Source organism: Octopus bimaculoides, chromosome 27 (genome assembly GCF_046866305.1).
Source record: "Octopus bimaculoides isolate indiv1 chromosome 27, ASM4686630v1, whole genome shotgun sequence".
Classification (NCBI taxonomy): Eukaryota; Metazoa; Mollusca; class Cephalopoda; order Octopoda; family Octopodidae; genus Octopus; species Octopus bimaculoides.
The window spans coordinates 24,229,424-24,254,825 of record NC_142954.1 but is presented as its reverse complement, the minus strand read 5'-3'; the positions used below and the strand labels follow the sequence as shown (position 1 = coordinate 24,254,825).

At 35.7% G+C, this 25,402-nt stretch overlaps 1 long non-coding RNA gene across 4 annotated transcripts in view; it reads left to right on the top strand.

Annotated features, from left to right (window-relative positions):
• Window positions 1-25,402, top strand: part of LOC149130908 (uncharacterized) — a 282,187-nt gene that overhangs the window by 242,962 nt on the left and 13,823 nt on the right. For 2 of the 4 annotated variants that reach the window (XR_016238674.1, XR_016238673.1), the window contains exons 2-3: window positions 21,707-21,942; window positions 23,891-24,038. This is a non-coding gene — a long non-coding RNA (uncharacterized LOC149130908). Of the gene's footprint in view, window positions 1-9,529; window positions 9,545-20,078; window positions 20,231-21,706; window positions 21,943-23,890; window positions 24,039-25,402 lie in introns of those variants that run through there. The other 2 variants (XR_016238675.1, XR_016238672.1) reach the window with 2 other exon arrangements.

The window sequence follows — 25,402 nt, the reverse complement described above, 5'->3', positions numbered from 1 at the left end:
TAAACAGGTGTGAAATGGTGAAAGAGAAATTCGATAATCGTTGGCACATTTTTCGCCTAATTTTGCGATAGCCGTAAGAACCTCAATCGTCTCGTCACAAAAAATCGTTTATTAATCAACTAGTTTATATAGCTGATAATGTGACAGGATTCAGTCTTGTGACATTTTCCTACTCGAACGTAGTTTATCATTTGCCTTACACCTATTCATCCAATCGGGTGACACATTATTGACTGTATCAGGTGACATTTTGTTTAATGTGTTGAGTGATTTTATAGATTCATTAATTTCCACCGCGTGACGCTTGTTTTTTAGTACAACTTTATTCATTTACATCGTGGACAACTGGAATTACACTTTACCATTTTACATTTCATTTGAGAATTATTGCAATATTCCATAGTTCAGTAATAAAATCATCATTTGAACACAATATCATTGTTCGCCTCCTAAAATATAACATTGAGGACCGTGTAATCGACTCATATTCCAATAGCATTTCATGTGGTTGGAGAAGCATTACTGGAGCTTCTATCATGATTTTGATGATGACATGCGGCACGTCACTTATATTTAGTGAATTCAAAGGATCTTTTTTAAAACGGGGGTCACATTTTTCATTAATGTTTTACGTAGTGTTTTTGGTACGGAAAGACTTTCAAACTTCGTATACTTATCTATTTTGTGTTATAGAACAGAAAAATATTTTTGTATGCGAATTTATTTCATGTAAAAAATTGTCTTATTTCGATAATTTCAACCAATCACTGACGTCCATTCAGTCGATATACATTAAGTGCCGACTACATAAACAAACGATTCTTCGTTTTATTTGCTTTTTTCATTTTAAATTTGCTTTAACCCTAACCCTAACCCTAGGGTTAGGGTTAGAGTTAGGGTTAGGGTTAGGATTAATTGTTTCAGAATCGTTTGTTTATGTAGTCGGCACTTAATGTATATCGGCTGAATGGACGTCAGTGATTGGTTGAAATTACAGAAATACGACAACTTTAACATGGAATAATTTATGGATTTCTTTGTTTTTAAAGAAGACTAAGAGAAAAAAGATGTTTTATATGACACATTCTACCAGTGTTCCAAGTTTCAAAGTGTTTCGTTAATGAAAAATGTGGCCCCCGTTTTAAAAAAGATCCAATTCAAATATTCGATAGGATATATTTTATCGATTCCGCAGACTAATGTAAACTTTTCAAGGTACTCACATTTCCAGGAAGTTTGTTCGTAATTTCAGATTATTCAGAAGATCAGGCTCGTCAATTGTTGTTCTTGAAGGCAACTATTGTCAAATTCTATAGTGTATTGCTAAATTTATATTGACAAATTAAACCAATATCCCAAGGAGTTCACTTCCAGGAACTAGGGAAACAAAATTACGCCTGGGAAACGGATGCCAAAAGTAATTTTATGTGGAGTCGTTCCGTGACTCACTTTCAAAAACCATTTGCATTTATGGTTTTGACGATTAAATACATCAAAATCGTTTGTACACACACACACACACACATGTACATTTATATTTATATAAGGGCATTACTATACAATAACGCCTCACGCCATGAGGGACTCTAAGGTCAGACTACTATAAAAAAAGCACATTTTTACCGAATGCGAGGAAATGCAACTCTCAAAGCCAACCCCTTAAAAACGAACTAAATTATAGATCATGATTTCGTAGTTATTGTAGTATTATACAACTTCTACTCGTCAGTATATGGTCAAGAAAAATAGAAATAAACAGTGAATCAACATACCAAACGAACACCATGTATCCAGCATAGCATATAGACGACTGTTCATCGTTATTTCCCTATGTAAGTGGCGGGAATTTCGAATTGCATCTCGGTAAATATGCCTCTTACTCTGAATATATTCTGGTAATGTTATTGTATAGTAATGCCCTTATATAAATATAAATATATATTTCGGGAATAAATGATTGATTTTTTCCCTTATGAGGTTTTTTTCACGCTAGCTACTTGATAAATTCTTGTAAAAGAATTCGTCCTATTATTGAAATTTATATGTGTTACCATCCCACCACCCTACCCCTCCAACGCTCCATTCTCCGAGCTTTTCGGCGCCTCCAGTCCGACCCCTCCACCTCCCACATCTTCCCTAATCGACCCCTCCCCTCCTTCAAACGAGCCCACAACCTACGGGACCTCTTGGTCCACAGCTTCTTCCCCAACCCAACCTCCCAACCTGGCTCGTTCCCCTGCTCCCGCCCACGCTGCCGCACTTGCCCTTACCTCTCCAACACCACCCTCCTCACCAGCACCCATCACCGACCCTATCGCATCACCGACTCCTTCACCTGCACGTCTACCAACATCATATATTGCCTCTCCTGCTCTCTCTGCCAATCCCTGTACATCGGACAAACGGGGCGGCGCCTGGCCGACCGATTCGCGGAACACCTCCGAGATATCAACGTCGGCAATGACACCCCGGTGTCACGCCACTTCCGTTCTGCCGGCCACTCCTTGCGGCAACACCTGTCTGTGTTTGGATTGTCCATGCACAGGGGCCATCCGGACTCCCGTTTGCGCCGTGAACAGGGATTAATCTTCTATCTTCGCTCCTTTGCGCCACATGGGCTCAACTCCCCTCCACTCTTCATCTAACCCCCTCCTCCTGTCTCTCTCCCCCACCCTCCCTCCTACCACCCATCTCTCCCCTCCCCCACCTCCTGCTCCGACTCCTACTTCTTTGTACCTCTCTTCATACTTCTCTCCACTCCCACTTCTCTTCACCCCTACTCTTTCTCTCCTCTCTCTTACTCTCTCTCACTCTCTTCTCTCGTACTCCCCCCTCCCCCCCTCTCCCGTACTCCCCCCTCTCTCACTCTTACTCTCTACACTCTTACTCTCCTACTCTCTACACTCTTACTCTCTTACTCTCTCACCCTTACTCTCTCACTCTCTTCCCCTCTCTCTCACTCTCTTTCTCTTCCTTTCTTCTTCCCCCCCCCATACCCCTCTTCCCTCTCTCTCACTCTCTTTCTCTTCCTCTCTTTCTCTTCCTCTCTTTCTCCCCCCATACCCACCTTCCCCTCTTTCTCCCCCCATACCCACCTTCCCCCTCTCTCAATCCCCCTTCCCTCTCTTATACCCACCCTCTCTCCTCTCTTCCTCTCCCCTCCCATACCCATCTTCCCCCTCTCTTACATCCACCTTCCCCTTCTCCCTCCTCGTCAACACCCCCTCATAAGCTCATCCCACCACACCCCAACACACTCCTACTCTACCTTCCCACTCCACCCCATCCAATTCCTTACACCCACCACCCACCCCTACCCACATACCCCACCCTACCCACATACCCCTACCTCTACCCCACACTCCACCCATGCCTTCCCCACCTCCCAACACCCTCACATCACACCACACCAATACCCTTGCATCACACCACGCACACCACACCAATACCCTCGCATCACACCACGCACACACTACAACTGACCAACTACTTTCTTCCTTTCTCCCTTCCCCCATTTTCACACTACATACGTCAAGGTCACCAGCAGTCTACCTCCCACACACAGCCCCTCGTTCCCGATCACCGTTTGTTATCTCCCCCTTTCTTAGCTCTCCTGAAATAAGAATTTCTAACTTCCGGTCAGTCATTGTTATGATCGGCCATTATTATGATTGACCGTTGACTGAACACTATTCAATTTTTTTTCTCCGTGTTTTTCTCCTTGTCTCCGTATTCTTTCTGTTGAAGAGCGTAGCTCGAAACGTCAAAGACTTTCCGTATTCCCGAGCGTCATACTAATATATACTTTTGTTATTTACACCACCTGTCCTCGTCTGTTGTTATTTTTTGTATATTCTCCCATATATATATATATATGTATACATGTCTCTTAAAGGATAGAGCTCAAAATCAATGCATTGAAGATACTTTATTGCAGCAACAATTATAATAACAGAAACAACCACAATAAGCCAAACCTATGCACATTTCGCTGGATTTCGGTTGACTGGTTTGTTTACATTCTGTAAGAAAATAACGATGGTAGGTTGCGTGCCGTCGATTATTCTTTCACCCTCTTGGATGATGTGTGTGTGTTTTGCTAATAATAGTATTGGTGATGGCAATAATGCGACCCTGATGAGATGGAGTATCCAGAAATTTGTAATATGTTGTAATTTGTTACAATATTTTACGAGACATCTTATGATGTGGTTTATTTTTCTGGGATACCCTATTGAAATGTGCATAGGTTTGGCTTATTGTGGTTGTTTCTGTTATTATAATTGTTGCTGCAATGAAGTATCTTCAATGCATTGATTTTGAGCTCTATCCTTTAAGAGACATGTATACATATATATATACAAAAACTCAACTGTGAGTTTTTGGCTAAGACTGTTAACAGATACTATATATTTTGTAAAATTTGTTTTATAAAAGTATATATTTAATATATATATATATATATATATATATATATAAATATATACGTTCATATGCACACACACACACACACACATATATATATTTATATATGTATGCATATTTTTTTTAAGCGTGTGCGCATTTGGACAAACACAGTACGATTAGAATTTTTATTCGAGTAATTTTCAATAAAGCACTGACTCTCTGTTACATTCTCTCTGAATGTATGCCTTCATGCAAGAACATTTTCGCGAAGCGAAACCTTTCGAATGTTCTGATGGATATACATGTGTGGATTAGAACATTTGTATTTATTTACACGCTTGCATGCATATGAATATACACATATTTATATATACATACGTATATATATACATATATATATATATATATATATATATATATATATATATATATATATATATATAATTTATATATGTGTGTGTGTGTGTACGTCCATATATATTTTCAGTCGTATGTATATATTCACGTGTATACTTGAGAGTGTATATGCACATTTCTGTTTGCCTTAATCTATTGCCAGGATCTTGATTTTTGAAGGCATGTCAGTTAAAAATTTATGATAATGGCGATGAGCATCGGAATACAAACATTATCGATATAAAAAAACAAACAACCATAAAAACAAGAAAACAGCAGATTATATGAAGTAATATCAATGAATACAAACATTTGCGAAATGGCTTCCATATGCCTAATTGGAAAGGGCATATCTTGCAGAATGCTGGATAATCTAAATGTCATTCTGATCGTGATAATCCTTGCCGCAGACGGATTGGTAAATCGGATCATTGCACAGATTACGTGAAGATATTAGTTTATATTGATGCCTCGTGCAGTTTATATGCAACTTGCGGTGTTCTGTATTTAATTATTTCGTGATTTTGTCATTTTGTTCTGTTTTTCGCTTTCGTTTTCTCGTTGTTTTAAACGGGAGCGAAATGAACTCTGCTTCCAATTTCCATAAGTGATTTTATAATCAAGCTGAAGATTATATTTTTATTGTTTAAATGTCGAAACTTTCATTTGCGGTCACCAAACCCAAATCATAGATACAATCATATCAATAGTAATAGGTAGAGTAAGCAAAATAATGATGCTATGATGATGAGAACAACAACAATAATGATGGCCTTTTCTACTATTGGAGGAAGGCATGAAACTTTTGGGGGAGGGATGAGATTCGTTTTTTTTATATATTAGTTCCAGTTTTCAATTCATGCGTAAAATCCACCCCAGCAGAATTTGAACGCAAAACGTAAAGGCCAGGAAATATGCTACTACGTATTTTCCCGGTTTGCTAACGATTCTGCCGCCTCCGCCGCCGCCGCAGCTGCTGCTATTGCTAGTGCTGCTGCCGCTGCTGATGCTGGGCGAAATGCTTAGCAGTATTTCGTCTGTCTTTACGATCTGAGTTCAAATTCCGCCGAATCATCTTTTTTTTTTTTTTTAGCACTCAGTAGAGGACTGGTAACCCCAATTAAGAATATCGATGCTCGACAGCGGAAGAGTGGGATTTGCATCCAAAGCAAGGAACTGTATGTATGCATGAAAGATCAACATAATATCACGGTACCGACCAGACTGTCGGGTGTTGTTATAAATCGCTTATCACGATGCACTTTGCTTAAGTTTTCATATGAAGCCACCTCGCTGGTTAGATAGGCAGGCCAACATTGCCCGCTGATTGGAAAACTAGTCCTAACCAATGTTATAAATTTACAGACCATTGGAATGGTGCAACGTGTTTTGCTCAACAACACAAGTAGTTGCCTGGTCCTGGAATCGAACACATGAACTAACGATCGTGAGAGAAACACCTTGACCACTAGGCCACGCGAGTTGACGCAGGAATATCATAAATCACTGAAGATGACCAAGCATATGGTGTTGTGCTGAAACTGAATATAAATTGAGTCAGGCACAGACGAAGAGGAAGACACATTTGGCAGTTCTTCACAGATTTAATCTAGCGAATTCACCTGATACGGCGTTAGTTAACTTATGTCTGCAGTGGAATAGAGTTGCCAGAAGTGGCGTGTGGTGGCAGGAAACTTGGTGCGATATGTTATGGGAAAAGTACTTCTCAATCAAACAGCCATGACTGTATCGTATTTATTTCATAAGGTATATATTTTATCTTTTACTTTATATCGATTTCAGTCATTTGTCAAGGCCTATTCTAGGACAAAACCTTAAGCTGTTTAGTGGAATATATATATATATATATATGCCTATATATACATATTTATGTATATATATTTATATATATCTATATAGATATATATACATATATATCTATATGTATATATGCATACACAAACACACACAAACACGCACATATATATATATATATATATATATATATATATATATATATATATATATATATATATATATATATATATATGCATATATATATATATATATATATGCCTATATATAGATATTTATGTATATATATTTATATATATCTATATAGATATATATACATATATATCTATATGTATATATGCATACACAAACACACACACACAAACACACACACATGTATATATATATATATATACATATGACATGGTTCTCTGTACTCTAAGATTCGACCAGCCGAACGCTAACCATTGTGACCGCTCTCCAGTCCTCCCATTTATCGCTATTATGCTGACTAGGACGCAATCATAAACGATGTATCAAACGCCGACTGGCCTTTCACACACGCACACACCTCATTCAGCACGAAGTATTTCACCTCTATTAGCCTCACTCTCTTTAACATTGCACCCGAACATATTAAAGCAGAAACAGACCCCATAAATTTGAAGAAGTCTTTCTACAAATTCCTTCAAAATATCCCGGATAAACCTCCTTCACTCGGAAATGTCTCCGCAAACAATAACTTCCTCCTCGTGGAGGCCACGTTGTCCGATTCCTGATTTGAATGACATTGCCAGGTGGTGCTCTTAAGTTAGACATGGCCTGGGTCAATACTGGCCGAAACCTATCAATGGATCAAAGTATATACACACACACACACACACACACACACACACATATATATATATATATATATACACGTGTGTGTATGTGTATCTGCGCTTGCACGTGTGTGTGTGTCTGTGTGTAAGTATGTATGTATATTGTCAAGTACAGCATGTTAACCTATCGGTTTCTATTCATGAACTGCTGAGAGGTACAGATGTAACTATTCAAACTCCGGGTTTATACTGAAGGACATTTGCCAGCCAGCAGCGAGACTGAACCTATAGTCCACCTGCTTGCAAACTGAGTTTGATAACCACACAGCCTTGCATGCGGCAATGTGTATGCTCTTTGCGTAAATGATTGTATGTTTTTTTTTCCCTGCAAATATCGATAAATTTGCTTCTCAGCATTACGCTGTGTGGTGATTACTAAAACAAACCAATGCGAACTATAGAACGAATGAACCAAATAAATTTCATATATTTTCAACTGATCTCATTGTATCTCATTTTTACATAAAACACATTTTTCTATTACGTGTTAATATTGCTCTACACTGGTGGAGGCATCAATGATAAGTATGCATGTGGGTATGTACGTGTGTGTTTCTATCTCATTATATATATATATATATATATATATATATATATATATATATATATATATATATATATACATATATATATATATATATATATACATATATATATATATATATATACATATATATATATATATATATACATATATATATATATATATATACATATATATATATATATATATACATATATATATATATATATATACATATATATATATATATATACATATATATATATATATATATACATATATATATATATATATATACATATATATATATATATACATATATATATATATATATACATATATATATATATATATATATATATATATACATATATATATATATATACATATATATGTATATATATATACATATCTTTACACCTATATATATAACAGATATACATATATATATGCATATATTTGTTATGTCTATATATATATATATATATATTGTATATGTTATGTATGTATATATATATATATATATATATATATATATATATATATATATATATATATATATTGTATATGTTATGTATGTATATATATATATATATATATATATATATATGTACGTATTATGACATTTCTCTCTCTCTTTCTCTGTGTATATATATATATATATATATATATGTACGTATTATGACATTTCTCTCTCTCTTTCTCTGTGTATATATATATATATATATATATATATATATATATATATCAACTCTTTTGTCTTTTGAAGCCATGTTACCTAATTTGTGCGTGGAAAGGAATTAATATCACACATTTTAACGAAGATGGACTTACTCATATAAGACACATACTTATTCAGAAATAAAATACTTTATCTTTAGAGAAAACTTACATAGCCAAATTGTATTCTTTCTCCTTACTAAGAATACAATCAATCTTTCTATTTACACCACTTCGATGAAGAAGAGAATAGTTCTTGTAAAGCGTGGAATAAAAATTGGCAAGAATCCATTTCAAGATTCTTTATTATAATATCAGATACGTTCAACAGTAAAGCGATGTCTATTTCTTTTTTTTTTTTTTTCCTTTATTATCATTTTTACTTTCGCCTTTTTCTTTAGATTATCCCATTAACTTAACAAGAACACAATTTTCCTCTTGCTTATATACATTACTTGTTTTCGTCTCTTGTTCTCACTTTGTGTTTGTCTATAACTCCTTGTCATTTTATCTTCGCATCACACACTTTTGATATCACTGACAGTCTTACTTTCACTTCCACAATTTCTATAGAGCTCTACCTCTCTCATCAGCTGCATCGCTTTCCTTCATATCTCCTCTCTCTCACACGCTCTCCTCTTTCACTTTTGTACGTATCAAACTTCATCCCATTCTCTCTATCTCTTTCTGACTCTCTCTTTCTCACTCTACCCCTACTCTTTCCTCTCATTCTCTATCTATCTATCTATCTATCTATCTATTTCTCCTTTCTTTATACGATATTTTCGGCAGTAAAATACAATGGATTGAAATCACATATCCGGTATATATATCTCCTTTATTACATTTTACATTACAATACACTGCAAAAGCGTATACACTTGTTGTATATACTTATATATATGTGTGTGTGTATATATATGTATATACACGTGTGTGCAAGCGAGTTTATGTACGGGGTGGTTTATTTAGACATATATAGAAATAAGTGAATACACATACGTGTGCCTAATCTCTCTATTTGCTTAGCTTTCATTTCCAGTCTCAATTTCTGTCTCTGCCAGTCTCTGTCACCACGCGCACACTCACACATTCATACATACACGAGGGGGATGTGTGTGGGGGGCGCCTGAGCATGTGTGTGTGCCTCTTTGTTTGTGTTATATGTATATGTATGTTCATAAATTTAACATGTACACCCACTCAAATTTATATATCTACACACAGAAATACACACATACAAATACACACACACACACACACATACACACACACACACACACACACACATATATATATATATATATATGCATCTATCTATATATATATTTAGATATATACATACATACATACATACATATGTACGTATCTACACACGCACACGCACAGACACACATACACAGAAGTTAACCCACACCTATGTTGTATAGCAATGACCTCATATACTTTAAAACTCTCACTAGATATATATGAATAAATATATTACACTAATCGACAAAAAGATACCACTGCGTAGACGTATACTAATATTGAAAAACACACACACACACACACATATACATACATATATATATATATATATATATATATATATATATATATATTTTAAGTTTCAGCTCAGAGCTGCGGCCATGCTGATGCACCACCGTGTTGCTACACTGTTATTACAGGGAGCCTCTTACAATATGTGGCACTTGGTGAAGAATGGAGTTTGATTTAGCAACCCTCATTTGCACCTCCTGCCGCGAGGTAGGTTCATCTGGGACTCTCGATAGGAAGAGGTCCAACTTTGATTTAAAAACTCCTACATCTACTTTGTGCAGATTCCTCAGGCTCTTTGGGAGAATATATATATATATATATATATATATATATATATATATATATATATATATATATATATATATATATATATGTATGTATGTATGTATGTATGTTAGTGTGTGTATGCATGCGCTACCGTGTGGAGGTATTTATATCAGTATTACTATGTAATAAGTTAGAATATGTTGCTGTAGTCATTTATTGTATAGACCATGTATATTTACAAATGCGTTTTAGTTTTGAGAGTAGAATGTATGTAAAATAATTGCGAATAAATGTTCCTGCCTATCTCTAGTCGATCAAAGCATACGCATATGCGCGCGCACACATGCATATACACGCACATACGCACATTCGCACACACACACACATACGCACGCACGCACACGGACACACACGCACACAAACTCAAACTTACATGTATATATATATATATATATATATATATATATATATATATATATATATATATACAATATGTACATATATATGCATGTATATATATATGCAAGTGTACATGTATATCTATCAATGCATGTACATATATATATATATATTGTTATATATAATACTGTAGTTTCAGCTCAGAGCTGCGGCCAAGCTGATCCACCGCTGTTTTGTTAAACTGTTATTATTGAGAGCCTCCTCTAACAAGTGGCATTTGGTGAATAAGGGAGTTTGATGTCGCTACCCATATTTGCATCTCTTGCCGTGAAATAGGTTCATGTGGGACTCCCGACAGGAAGAGGTCCGGTTTTGATTTGAAAATAGCAACATCCACGTTGTATAGTTCCCTCAGGCTTTTTGGGAAAATATTAAAAAGCTATGGGCCCCTGAAACCCAAGCTGTTGCAGTAACTGGTCCTGAAGCGTGATGGCATTGCTGGGATCTTTGGCACTATGCAGTGTCATCCCGTTCTGGCATTGGTGTAGCTTTCAATGCCAAAATTTGGCACAATTCTTTCCAGGATCTTCCAGATGTTTTTTGTTTTACTGCATACCTATCAATAAATCAGAAACAAATACATATATATACATACATATATATATATACATACATACATATATATACACACATATGTATATACATATACATATATATAGATACACACACACACACACACACATATATATATATATATGTATATATGAATATATGAACACACACACACACATATATATATATATATATATATATATATATATATATATATATATATATATATATATATATTTATATGCATATATATGTAAATATGTGTATATAGGTGCATAACAGGAATCTTTGCGTGCTTGCGATCCATCTTATATGGCTATATTTATACAGCTGTACGTCCTCGAATTAAAACGTTGGTAACTACAAACCGAGTCGTCCTCATTCTATTTTCATACCGACTCTATATCACAACACATATTTGCAGTAACTACGATGTGCGCTCCGATTCACAGGAAGAAGCATATATACTTGCCCATGTTACCTCTTCTCACTCAACGTGTTTCTGCAGACAATAATCGTGCGACAACTTCTCCGTTTGCATACCAAGCATACCATCTACATAAGTGTTGAGATTCTATGAATGTTAGCAGAATTGTCTTTCATCTTCGTACTCACTTGTAAAAAATAAGTGATGGCTGCAATTCTCTAAAGCAGTTAATTAACTATAAAGCGTTGATAATATATATGCTTCGAATAAACTGCAGTTTTACGATTTCATTATCGCAACTTTCTAAATCCATTTAACGTAGTGATTTGTAATGTTTGCATTTATAGAATGTAATTATTTGATTTAAGGTTTATAACAGGATTTCATATGAAAACTAATATGACAATGATAAGGTATTTTATGCTGAACAATTATGTTGATATAAGTTGCTTGTTGTCTCGTTGTTGATAATGCAAACTTATATAGGTAATAGTTGTGAATGGTCGTTCATCAAAGTGAGAAGGATTACTAAATACAGTAGGAATATGTTTTAGTGCACTCGCACATAAACGTGTAGTGATGAGCTTGCTTTCCAACCACATAGTTCCTGGTTAAATCACACCGCGTAGCATCTTGGACCGGTGTCTCCTTCTATAGCCAGTCCAATGTTTTTATGACTGTGTCTGTGTTTGTTCGCCACCCATGTTTGACGACCGCTGTTGGTTTGTCTATATCACCATAAGTTAATGGTTTGTCAAAAGAGAACAATAGAAAAGGTATCAAGCTTAAAAATATAGTAATAGATTTGAGATGTTCGACTGAAATGTTTCCAAGTTCGTGTCCCATCAAAAACGGCCCACTCACACAAACACAAACACATGTATATATGCACACACACATAGAGACGTGCACAGAGACACACACACTCTCACACCATTCTGACCTCTATGACCAGTCTCAAAAACCACTGGACCATGACAAACTAACCCAGAAACAAAAATCCTTTAAATTCATTACTCTTGCTTCCCCTACTCCAACCAACCTCCCATGCTGTCCCTTAAAATAGCAAACATTCCTTAGCTACACACAAGACAGAAAAATGCCACAAAGACAGCTCGGTTCCTCTCCAATTTTTTGTAAATTCTTAAATATCTCTCCTTCTGTATATATATATATATATATATATATATATATATAGAAGGAGATATATTTAAGAATTGGTAGTGTATATTACCAAACAAACATGATTTTATTGATCTCCTAATATTTTTGTTGAATACTTTCTTAAAAACTTTCTCGTAAACTGTTTTTAACATTTTCTTCTTATTATCAAAGAATGTATATATGTATGTTAATACTTTTGTGACAACCAGTAATTAACACAACAAAACTTATACATAGCTTTACATTTGACTTTTCACAATATCTTTTCTAAAAACGCGAAACTGGTCAAGTGAATAAACATTTTTAAAATTGCATTTTCAAACTGTCTTTCATGTATATATGCATAAAAGACACCACGAAACCGCATTTGCCGCAGTGAGAGCTGCTACAGTTTGCTAAATTGAGGACGACGACGACGACGATGACGCTGACAATTTTCTAGATGGTGAGAGCAGTAGCATTAACTTATAGAATTCTGAAAATGAAACACGTCATCGTATTATAGTTATGCCTCCATTAACGACGCTGTTGATCAAAGTTTTATGTTATTTGTTGAACATAATTATGATCGACCAAGATTACGTCTACCAAATAAGATAACACCATTGTTTCCTCAAACAAACTGAAATCAATAAACGCATTATAGCCATTGAAAATTTACACATATTAAAACCACTTTCGATTCGCAGCCAAACATTTCGACACCTGAGCCTTGACATTTTTTCTAAAATATTCCCATTACACGCAGTGACCTCCTATAACATATCACCTGCGTCACCTGTCTAACTTAGGAAACACCTGCTCAGTCTAGTTGAATATCATTACATATATATATATGTGTGTGTGTGTGTGTGTGTGCGCGCGCGCGTTTCTTTCCAATCGTACAAGTGAAACAAAAGTGAATTCTTGGGGAATGAATTTATATAGATGCAAGCATGACTATATACATACATGTGTGCGTGTGTGTTTGTGTATGTATCTGTGTGTCTCTCTATGCGCCTGTGTGTATATATGCATGCTTGTATATATATATATAATATATATATATATATGTGTGTGTGTGTGTGTGTGTGTGTATACATTTATATATACATAATTATACATATATAATTATATACACATATCCAAATACATATATACATGTATATATGTGTATATGTATTTGGATATGTATATATATATATGCATATACATATATAATATTTAATATTTATTCTCCGGTTTGAAACGATATTATAAACAAATGACGAAATAATGATGAACTCTTGCACATCTGATTGGCCAAACGCTCACCCATCAACTTCAGCCATCAATATACTTAAACTGTCTAATACTTTTAATAATATTTAGTAAGAAACACGAAAGCCTTTCTAAGTGACGGAGAGAAAGCTACTGTGGAAGACTCATAGTAACTTGCAAAGCCTTTCCTATTTGTTCGAGTCGTAAGGTCTTTGGCTGATATGAAAACTTTGGTTGACGTATTTATGAACCAGGTACAGATAGCTTAAATATCTTGCTGTTCGTTGCTTACTCTGTTAATCTGTCGCAAAATATAACTCAGTCTATGCTTTGATTCTGAATATTTCTTCTCCACAAAAAATACGTATCATTCTTGATAAATATTTCATTAGGTTCGAAAATGTTCCTGAAATACAAAATCCGTACTACTTGATATCATCATCGTTGTCTTTATTTTTAATCGTTGTTGCTCTTCTTCTTCTTCTTCTTCTTCTTCGTTTTCTTCTTTTTTTTCTTCTTCTTCTTTTTCTTCTTCTAAATTTTCTTACTTCCTCGTATTAATTTTTTATTATTTCTACAATTAAAAGAAATTATTAATATTATTATTATTGTTGTTGTTGTTGTTTTTGTCGTTGTTTTCGTTGTTATCATTATTATTGATGCTGTTATTTTCATTATTATTATTATTATTACTATTATTATTATTATTTATCTTTTCTAATTGACCAACTTCACGCATTCGCTGGAAGTCTTTAACAGTAATTTTACTTGACGTATATTGTGTCTGTGATGGATGTCAGGAAGAGTGAATTTTGGTGCATTCAAAACTCCTTAGAAAAACTAAAATAGAATAATATCATAAAAGAAACGAAAATAAAACAAAAAAACCAACAAAACGCTAAATAATACTGTAATAGGTGACAATGAGTCATTTACTGAACAAGAAAATCACCACCTTTCATTCGTTCTTCCATTCGAAGTCAATAAATTTGTATTTAGGTCAGGGAAGCAGAAATTATATATTCAGTGATGGCACGTTTTAAAAAGTAGAACTAACAATTTAACAATGTAATTTGACTGGTTTTCAGTTAATCAGGAATTTATTCTTTAAATACAATGTACACTTCTAGTCATCTACCGATTAGAGACTGGCTGTGATTCGGCTGCATGAAGCACCCATGCTCGCGAGCGAAAATTCACATATTTTTAATTCTTTATTGCCTACAAGGCGCTGAACATAGAGGGAACAAGCAAGTATAAAGGAATGAAGTCGATTACATCGACCCTAGTGTGTAACTGATACTTAATTAATCGATCCCGAAAGATGAAATGCAAAGTCGACCTCGGCGGAATTTGAACTCCGAACGTAACGGCAGACGAAATGCCGTTAAGCATTTCGCCCAGCGTGCTAGCAATTCTGCCAGCTCACTGCTCTGAAAATTCACACATATTCTTTTCTACGCTAGGCACAAGGCTCAAAATTTTGGGGAGGGGGCCAGTGGATTAGATCGATCCCAGTATGTAACTAGTACTTAATTTATCGACGCCGAAAGGATGGTAGACAAAGTCAACCTCGGCGAAATTTGAACTCAGAACGTAACGGCAGACGAAATACCGCTAAGAATTTCGCCCGGCGTGCTAACAATTCTGGCCGCTCTCTGCCCTGAAAATTCACACATATTCACATATTTTGGCACATATTGGCGAAAATTGAAACATATTGGCATTTCAAACAGTCTCTCGACAAATCTTCGAGGTCCCATTGGATAGAAACGTTTGACGCTTTAAGACAAAAGTGCTATTTCATTAGAAGCAAAAATGTGTAAATCTACCTATAATTTATTTCTTTTCTTACAAGATCTCAACTGCAGGTTCTTATGATTTGGTAGCTGGTTTCTAGGTGCAACATCCTTCTCCAGTTCGAATTACGCTGTCATTCGACTTGCTAAGCGTAGCGGAAAATCTTCGGCAAACATTATCTGCTATTTAAAATGAAGAAGGAACGAAATTTTTATTATGTGAGAAAAGATTCTCGGAAAAGCTATAGGCTGTCGTAACTGAAAAAGCTCTTCATCTCAGGCTTGTACTGTCAGAGATTAGCTCGAAATAAACTACATAACAACAATTGCATATTTTAGCTCAACTGCTATTGGCACTCTGTCGCTTAAGACGTCGAGGGTTCCAGTTGATCCGATCAACGGAACAGCCTGCTCGTGAAATTAACGTGCAAGTGGCTGAGCACTCCACAGACACGTTGTACCCTTAACGTAGTTCTCACGGATATTCAGCGTGACACGGTGTAACAAAGCTGACCCTTTGAATTACAGACACAACAGAAACAGGAAGTAAGAGTGAGAAAAGTTGTGGTGAAAGAGTACAGCAGGGTTCGCCACCATCCCCTCAAATTAGTCACATTCAGGACATACTCAAATCTCATATATATATATATATAAATATATATATAAATATATATATATAAATGTATATATATAAATATATATATATAAATATATATATATATGTATATATATATATATGTATATATATATATATATATATATATATATATATATATATATATATATATATATATATATATATATATGAGATTTGAGTATGTCCTGAATGTGACTAAATTGCTTCTAGTGGTTGGACCGTGGTTCGAGAGTTCCAGTGTTTTGTGGAGTGTAGTACCACCTGACAAGCCCCAGCTACGGTTTAATATAGTACGGAATACAGCACTTTGCAAATATCCCCTTCAGGTAAAACTACCAATAGAAGAGAATATGACCAAATACTGCGTGTACTCCATCTCATGCAGCTGTGGTTGGTTATACAAAGATGAAACATTCCGCCCCCTCAGAATAAGGGTAAGTGATCATCGCTTCTATACCCTAATCGTGTGGGATTCTATTGTACAAATTCACCACATCGAATGATACTAACAGGGTTCCTTCACTTATTGTCTTGTCTTCGGGAAGTGGTTTAGCATGTCTAAGTCATCCCTGATGAAGCTTTTCACATATTTTAGAAACGGTTTGAGTAAGATGTCGAGGAAGTTGCTCAAACGGTGGGTTTCACAAACAGGGCAAGCAATGATGGGTCTCAGTTTGAGGTCAGTAAGGGGAGGATCATTGACAACCGATGCTGGTGTGTTTATGTCTCCCATAACTTAGCGGTTCCGCAAAACAGGCCGATAGAATAAGTCCTGGGGTGCTCCAGCATGGCCAGTCAAAAGAAAGACTGAAACAAGTAAAAGAGTATATATACATATATAATCGTTTTATGTTCCATATATATATATAATTGTTTGTGTATGATTCTGTGTGTTTGTCAGTCCCAGTGAGATAAAAAAATATTGAACTCTACCCAGGGTTTTATTGGTATCTACACATGCCTTTAACCACAAGACCACCGAGACACCAACAGAAATCTTGTTAAAAATGTCATATTTGAACGCCAATTCTATTTGAGCATGTAAAGGACAAACTTGGCTGGGGCAAAATCAGTAAGACAAGATAAGGCATATTTGCCTTTTAAATTCTCCAGAAAACTCGCTAATACACATCAGTATCCATCCCTAGACATCAGAAATGTAAAGAAAGAAATTAAAATATCTCGGCCAAATGAAAGAGGCTCAGAGAAAGTTGACGGCGGTGCACCAGCATGGCGGCAGCTCTAAGCTGAAACTATAAACAAACAAACATTGTAGGAATTAAATTTCTTTTTAATCAAAAAGGTGTTCTATAATTTATTTTTCAAAAAGCTGTCGTTCATAAGACCCCTTGGTGCAGGCTCTGGGTGATATTGAACTCTACCCAGGGTTTTATTGGTATCTACACATGCCTTTAACCACAAGACCACCGAGACACCAACAGAAATCTTGTTAAAAATGTCATATTTGAACGCCAATTCTATTTGAGCATGTAAAGGACAAACTTGGCTGGGGCAAAATCAGTAAGACAAGATAAGGCATATTTGCCTATTAAATTCTCCAAAAAACTCGCTAATACACATCAGTATCCATCCCTAGACATCAGAAATGTAAAGAAATAAATTAAAATATCTCGGCCAAATGAAAGAGGCTGAGAGAAAGTTGACGGCGGTGCACCAGCATGGCGGCAGCTCTAAGCTGAAACTATAAACAAACAATCAAACGTTGTAGGAATTAAATTTCTTTTTTATCAAAAAGGTGTTCTATAATTTATTTTTCAAAAAGCTGTCGTTCATAAGACCCCTTGGTGCAGGCTCTGGGTGATATTGAACTCTACCCAGGGTTTTATTGGTATCTACACATGCCTTTAACCACAAGACCACCGAGACACCAACAGAAATCTTGTTAAAAATGTCATATTTGAACGCCAATTCTATTTGAGCATGTAAAGGACAAACTTGGCTGGGGCAAAATCAGTAAGACAAGATAAGGCATATTTGCCTATTAAATTCTCCAAAAAACTCGCTAATACACATCAGTATCCATCCCTAGACATCAGAAATGTAAAGAAATAAATTAAAATATCTCGGCCAAATGAAAGAGGCTGAGAGAAAGTTGACGGCGGTGCACCAGCATGGCGGCAGCTCTAAGCTGAAACTATAAACAAACAATCAAACGTTGTAGGAATTAAATTTCTTTTTTATCAAAAAGGTGTTCTATAATTTCTTTTTCAAAAAGGTGTCGTTCTACAATTTATTTTTCAAAAAGCTGTCGTTCATAAGACCCCTTGGTGCAGGCTCTGGGTGATATTGAACTCTACCCAGGATTTTATTGGTGTCTACACAAGCCTTTACCCACAAGACCACCGAGACACCAACAGAAGCCTAGTTAAAAAATGTCATATTTGAACGCCAATTCTATTTGAGCATGTAAAGGACAAACTTGGCTGGGGCAAAATCAGTAAGACAAGATAAGGCATATTTGCCTTTTAAATTCTCCAGAAAACTCGCTAATACACATCAGTATCCATCCCTAGACATCAGAAATGTAAAGAAATAAATTAAAATATCTCGGCCAAATGAAAGAGGCTGAGAGAAAGTTGACGGCGGTGCACCAGCATGGCGGCAGCTCTAAGCTGAAACTATAAACAAACAATCAAAAACGTGTTCTATAATTTCTTTTTCAAAAAGGTGTCGTTCTACAATTTATTTTTCAAAAAAGTGTCAAGTTTGTCCTTTACATGCTCAAAGAGAATTGGAGTTTAAATATGACATTTTTTAACTAGATTTCTGTTGGTGTCTTGGTGGTCTTGTGGGTAAAGGCCTGTGTAGACAAGAATAACATTCTGGGCAGTGTTCGATATCACCCAGGACCTGCACTAAGGGTTGTTATGAAAATTTTTCACCTCACAGACAATTTTTTTCATTGAATTCTGGGAAAAGTTAGGTTTATAAATCCTAATTTTCACGTATATAATTGCCGCCAGTAAGATGGAACAGTGGTGCTAGAGGTGGAAGGGGCGTTGGGGCGCGGACAGGTGGTCTAGGCTGCCTGGTTCGCGCCCCCCTTCCCCTTTCACTTCTTTCATCGCCGGACCATTGACCCTGGCGGGTTTTTACCTCGCCTCATCATTTTTCCTCCTACTCCAGTCCCCCTCCTACTCCTAACCCTCCTAAATACTCCTAATTCTCAAAGACGAAATTAATTAAATAAATAATAATTAATTAATTAAAAAAAAAAAAAAATAAACATACATTTCGTACGAAATACCTGCGGCTGAAGAAATACAGCTCGCTTTACTGATTGAGTGTTTACGAATCGATGTATGTAATTGATACATGTAAAGCCATTCCAGAATCGACCCTCTCTGATTGAAGTCACGTAATTGAAGCCGAGGAAGGATTAAGAATTATGGCTAGAACAAGGTAGGCAAAGAATAGAATCTTTTCTCTTTTTTTACCGTCGCCTTTTAATGCGTTTTACACGAACAGATTGACACAAGAGTCTTAACTTTTGGTTTAATGTGAACACCCGGCCATATATACGTATGTATATTGACATTCATTGGCAAATATTGGGTTGTCCGGTCATTACAATTTTGCGAATCTCCATCTTTTAACTTGAACATATCCTAAGTCGAAGATTAAGCCACTATAAATCGGCACGAACTTTCCGGACAAGCCAAGAGAACAAAGCAAATGTAATAAATACTTTTGGAAAGAAAACTTTGCTCCAACGAACCGAAGGAGCAATGAAATGTCATTTATCGCCCATTACATCTCGTACAGACAAGTGGGGGTAAAAACATAGAACGAATGAATATGAGGATGTAATGGCTACTACTGAACATCACTTCCGAGTAGTATCATTTAAATGTGTCTGGCATCAAGCTTATCATTCTATTATCTTTGTTAAGTAAACTGTGAATCTACTGTTTCATAAATCCACCACAGGTGACAAATGTCCATAATAATCTATCTCTGTCCCCAAATTTGTCTATTGCCTCACCAAAGTGTCCTTTTTTTTTTTTGTAGCTTTTTCAATCAGTAATAACACATTGCCTACTTGGAACTTTCAATGTCTCTTCTTCTCTGACTATAAAAACTTGTTTATTTTCTCTTCAATCGCTGCATTTGTCCAATGTTAAAAATCCTGTAGATGTTTTATATTGTGTTTGTGTAATCAATTGGTGGATATTCTGTTGTTGGAGTTACTGGGCTTTATGTTTGGTTGGGCATTCTAGACTGATTAGTGTAATTCTGGTGTGTGGGCATTTGTGTATCATTCTGTTCTTTTCTCTAGAGTTCTTGGTTTCCTTTCTCTTTTCTATTCCTTGTCCTTCATCTGGAGCCAGTTAGGGGCTACTGGCATCGACCACATTCGCATGGTGCTCTTTTCATGCCCCAAAGAACAAAAATAAAAATAGGACTGCAGCTGGAAGTGCTCAGGTGTCGCTGTAGGAGAAAATGTAGACCTTATTAAATATGCAAGGACCCCGAAACTTATGTCCTCTTAAGGGGTTTTTGCTTAAAAAAAAAAATCTCTGTAAATGTAGTAGTGTTGGAGAGGAGAATAATTTGGTTAGGGGATATATTGGCAGCACTATTGAATTTAAAAGGAGATATCGGGTCCACATGAGCTCATTTTCGAATGCCAAATACTCCAATTCTACTGCATTGGCATATTATATTCATGATTTGAAGAGGAGGAATATGAGCTATACCATTGAATGGTTAGGCCTATCCAAAGCCCCCCTCCACTACACACACACTTTAATGCTAATTTAAACAGATGTAGATTATGCTTAAGGGAATCGTACTTGATTTGTAAATGTTTTTTGCCAAACACCTTAATATTCTCTTATGTGCTCCCTTTTCGTAATGATGGGTTTTTCTCTTCAGAGGCCCACCTGAGCTGTGATCTTGAATTGAATCTGTAGCAAATTAATTTTAAAAAAAGCAAAATAAACATACATTTCGTACGAAATACCTGCGGCTGAAGAAATACAGCTAGCTTTACTGATTGAGTGTTTACGAATCGATGTCTGTAATTGATACATGTAAAGCCATTCCAGAATCGACCCTCTCTGACTGAAGTAACGTAATTGAAGCCGATGAAGAATTAAGGCTGCAACAAGGTAGGCAAAGAATAGAATCTTTTTTTCTTTTTATACCCAATGTCTTTTACCGTCGCCTTTTAATGCGTTTTACACGAACAAATTGACACAAGAGTCTTAACTTTTGGTTTAATGTGAACACCCGGCCATATATACGTATGTATATTGACATTCATTGGCAAATATTGGGTTGTCCGGTCATTACAATTTTGCGAATCTCCATCTTTTAACTTGAACATATCCTAAGTCGAAGATTAAGCCACTATAAATCGGCACGAACTTTCCGGACAAGCCAAGAGAACAAAGCAAATGTAATAAATATTTTTGGAAAGAAAACTTTGCTCCAACGAACCGAAGGAGCAATGAAATGTCATTTATCGCCCATTACATCTCGTACAGACAAGTGGGGGTAAAAACATAGAACGAATGAATATGAGGATGTAATGGCTACTACTGAACATCACTTCCGAGTAGTATCATTTAAATGTGCCTGGCATCAAGCTTATCATTCTATTATCTTTGTTAAGTAAACTGTGAATCTACTGTTTCATAAATCCACCACAGGTGACAAATGTCCATAATAATCTATCTCTGTCCCCAAATTTGTCTATTGCCTCACCAAAGTGTCCTTTTTTTTTTTTTGTAGCTTTTTCAATCAGTAATAACACATTGCCTACTTGGAACTTTTGGTTAGGGGATATATTGGCAGCACTATTGAATTTAAAAGGAGATATCGGGTCCACATGAGCTCATTTTCGAATGCCAAATACTCCAATTCTACTACATTGGCATATTATATTCATGATTTGAAGAGGAGGAATATGAGCTATACTATTGAATGGTTAGGCCTATCCAAAGCCCCCCCCCCCACACACACTTTAATGCTAATGTAGATTATGCTTAAGGGAATCGTACTTGATTGGCCAAACACCTTAATATATTTTCTTATGTGCTCCCTTTCTGTAATAGGTTTTTCTCAACATTCTTGAGTAGTTATAAAATTAAAATCAGATGCTCACCTGAGCTGTGATCTTGAATTGAATCTGTAGCAAATTTTCTTTTATCTAAATTTAATTATTGACCTTTGAAATGCATATATTTTTCTTTGTTCGACTCGTGTTAGCTTTTATTCGTGCATATGTGTATACCGTTGGCTTTTACCATTTGGGGCCCTGTTGTTTTGACTAATTGGAATGTTTATTCATTATACCTTTCAGTTTAGTCAACCATTTCATCAATTGCAGCAGCTTCATAACTAATTCAGTTCTCTGATAGCTTAGTTGTATATCTGATATGCTTTTATAATTACTGTTGTACTGAATAATTATTGATAGACCTAGATTAGCAACAGTCAGTGCTACTATCACCAACTGAAAATCTAGGTTACTTTAGGTGAGCCTAATAACTGATGGTTTTGGGGTGTTGTTGTTTGTCACTCTTGGTGAGTCCTTGACAGTATACAACTAAGCTATTACTATACATTAAAAGAAATAGGCCTCTGCAAAGTGCAATACATAACCAACAGTGGGGTTCATTGCTGGTTCCACTCCAGTACCCGGTGTCGTACGATGTGGGGCATAGGCTAATGTACGGAATACAAGCGAAATGATTGAAGTAATAATAATACAGTAAGGTTTTCTTGAAGCATTGACAGGTGTGGTTATGTGATAGAGAAGTTTGCTTGCCAACCATTCGGTCCCACTGCAGATATATGTGCGTCTGTGTTGGTGTTTACATCCTCATGAAAGACACAAAATAAGTACCAGGCTATTCTGGTAAGAAAGCTTAGCAAGAGCCTATGTATACATTTTAATTAAAATATATTTCGTTTTTGCTAGATTAGATTTGTTTCATTAAATTACCAAATTTCTCCTCAAACGTTAAACCCACCCCAACATAGAATATTCTCTTCCATTCCATAATTCGGTATAGTGTACATTTAAAGACTGGATTATGTTTTTTCAATCAGGTTTCAAAGTTGTTGCAGTGTTTCTGTCATGTGCTGTGAAAAAGGGGTAAGTGATACGAGGGATCTCGGATTATACAACACTGCTTCAGACAAACCTATCCAACCCATGAGCCTGCGGAAGAAGAGGTGATGAGGAAGACATGGAAAGGTAGGCACACATGGAAAGGTAGGCACACTCTTATATACACACTACTAGATTCATAATATGTACACACAAGCACATACATTACTCAATTCATAATATATACACACACACATTACTAGATTCATAATAATATATACACATACATACATCACTAGATTCATAATATATACACATACATTACTCGATTCATAATATATACACATACATTACTCGATTCATAATATATACACACAATACTCGATTCATAATATATACACACAATACTAGATTCATAATATATACACACATTACTCGATTCATAATATATACACACATTACTCAATTAATAATATATACACATACATATATTACCCCATTCATAATATATGCACACATTACCCGACTCATAATATATACACATACATTACTAGATTCATAATATATACACACATTACTCAATTCATAATATATACACACAAGCAAATACATTACTCGATTCATAATATATACACATACATACATCACTAGATTCATAATATATACACATACACACACATTACTCCATTCATAATATATACACACACACGTACATTACTAGATTCATAATATACATACAGACACACACACATTACTCGATTCACATACCTGATATGCTTTTATAATTACTGTTGTACTGAATAATTATTGATAGATCTAGATTAGCAACAGTCAGTGCTACTATCACCAACTGAAAATCTAGGTTACTTTAGGTGAGCCTAGTAACTGATGGTATTGGGGTCTTGTTGTTTGTCACTCTTGGTGAGCCCTTGACAGTATACAACTAAGCTATTACTGTACATATATATATTTATTCAGTTATTATGTCACATGCTAAAAGAAACAGGCCTCTGTGAAGTGCAACACCTAACCAACAGTGGAGCTCATTGCTGGTTCCACTCCAGTACCCGGTGTTGTACGATGTGGGGCATAGGCTAATGTACGGAATACAAGCCAAATGATTGAAGTAATAATACAGTAAGGATATCTTGAAGAATTGACAGATGTGGTTATGTGATAGAGAAGTTTGCTTCCCAACCATTCAGCCCCCCCTGTGCTGGTGCCACGTAAAAAGCACTGTGTGGGGTGGTTGGTGTCAGGAGTGCTGCAATTATGAATCTGTGGTTCATGCGTCCTGGCATCTCTTGTGGGTACTTTTCTAGCCAGAAGGTGACAATCGTTTCTATACCCTAATCGTGTGGGATTATATTGTACAAATTCACCACATGGAATGATACCAACAGGGTTCCTTCACTTATTGTCTTCGGGAGGTGCTTTAGCATGTCTAAGTCATCCCTGATGAAGCTTTTCACATATTTTAGAAACGGTTTGAGTAAGATGCAGAGGAAGTT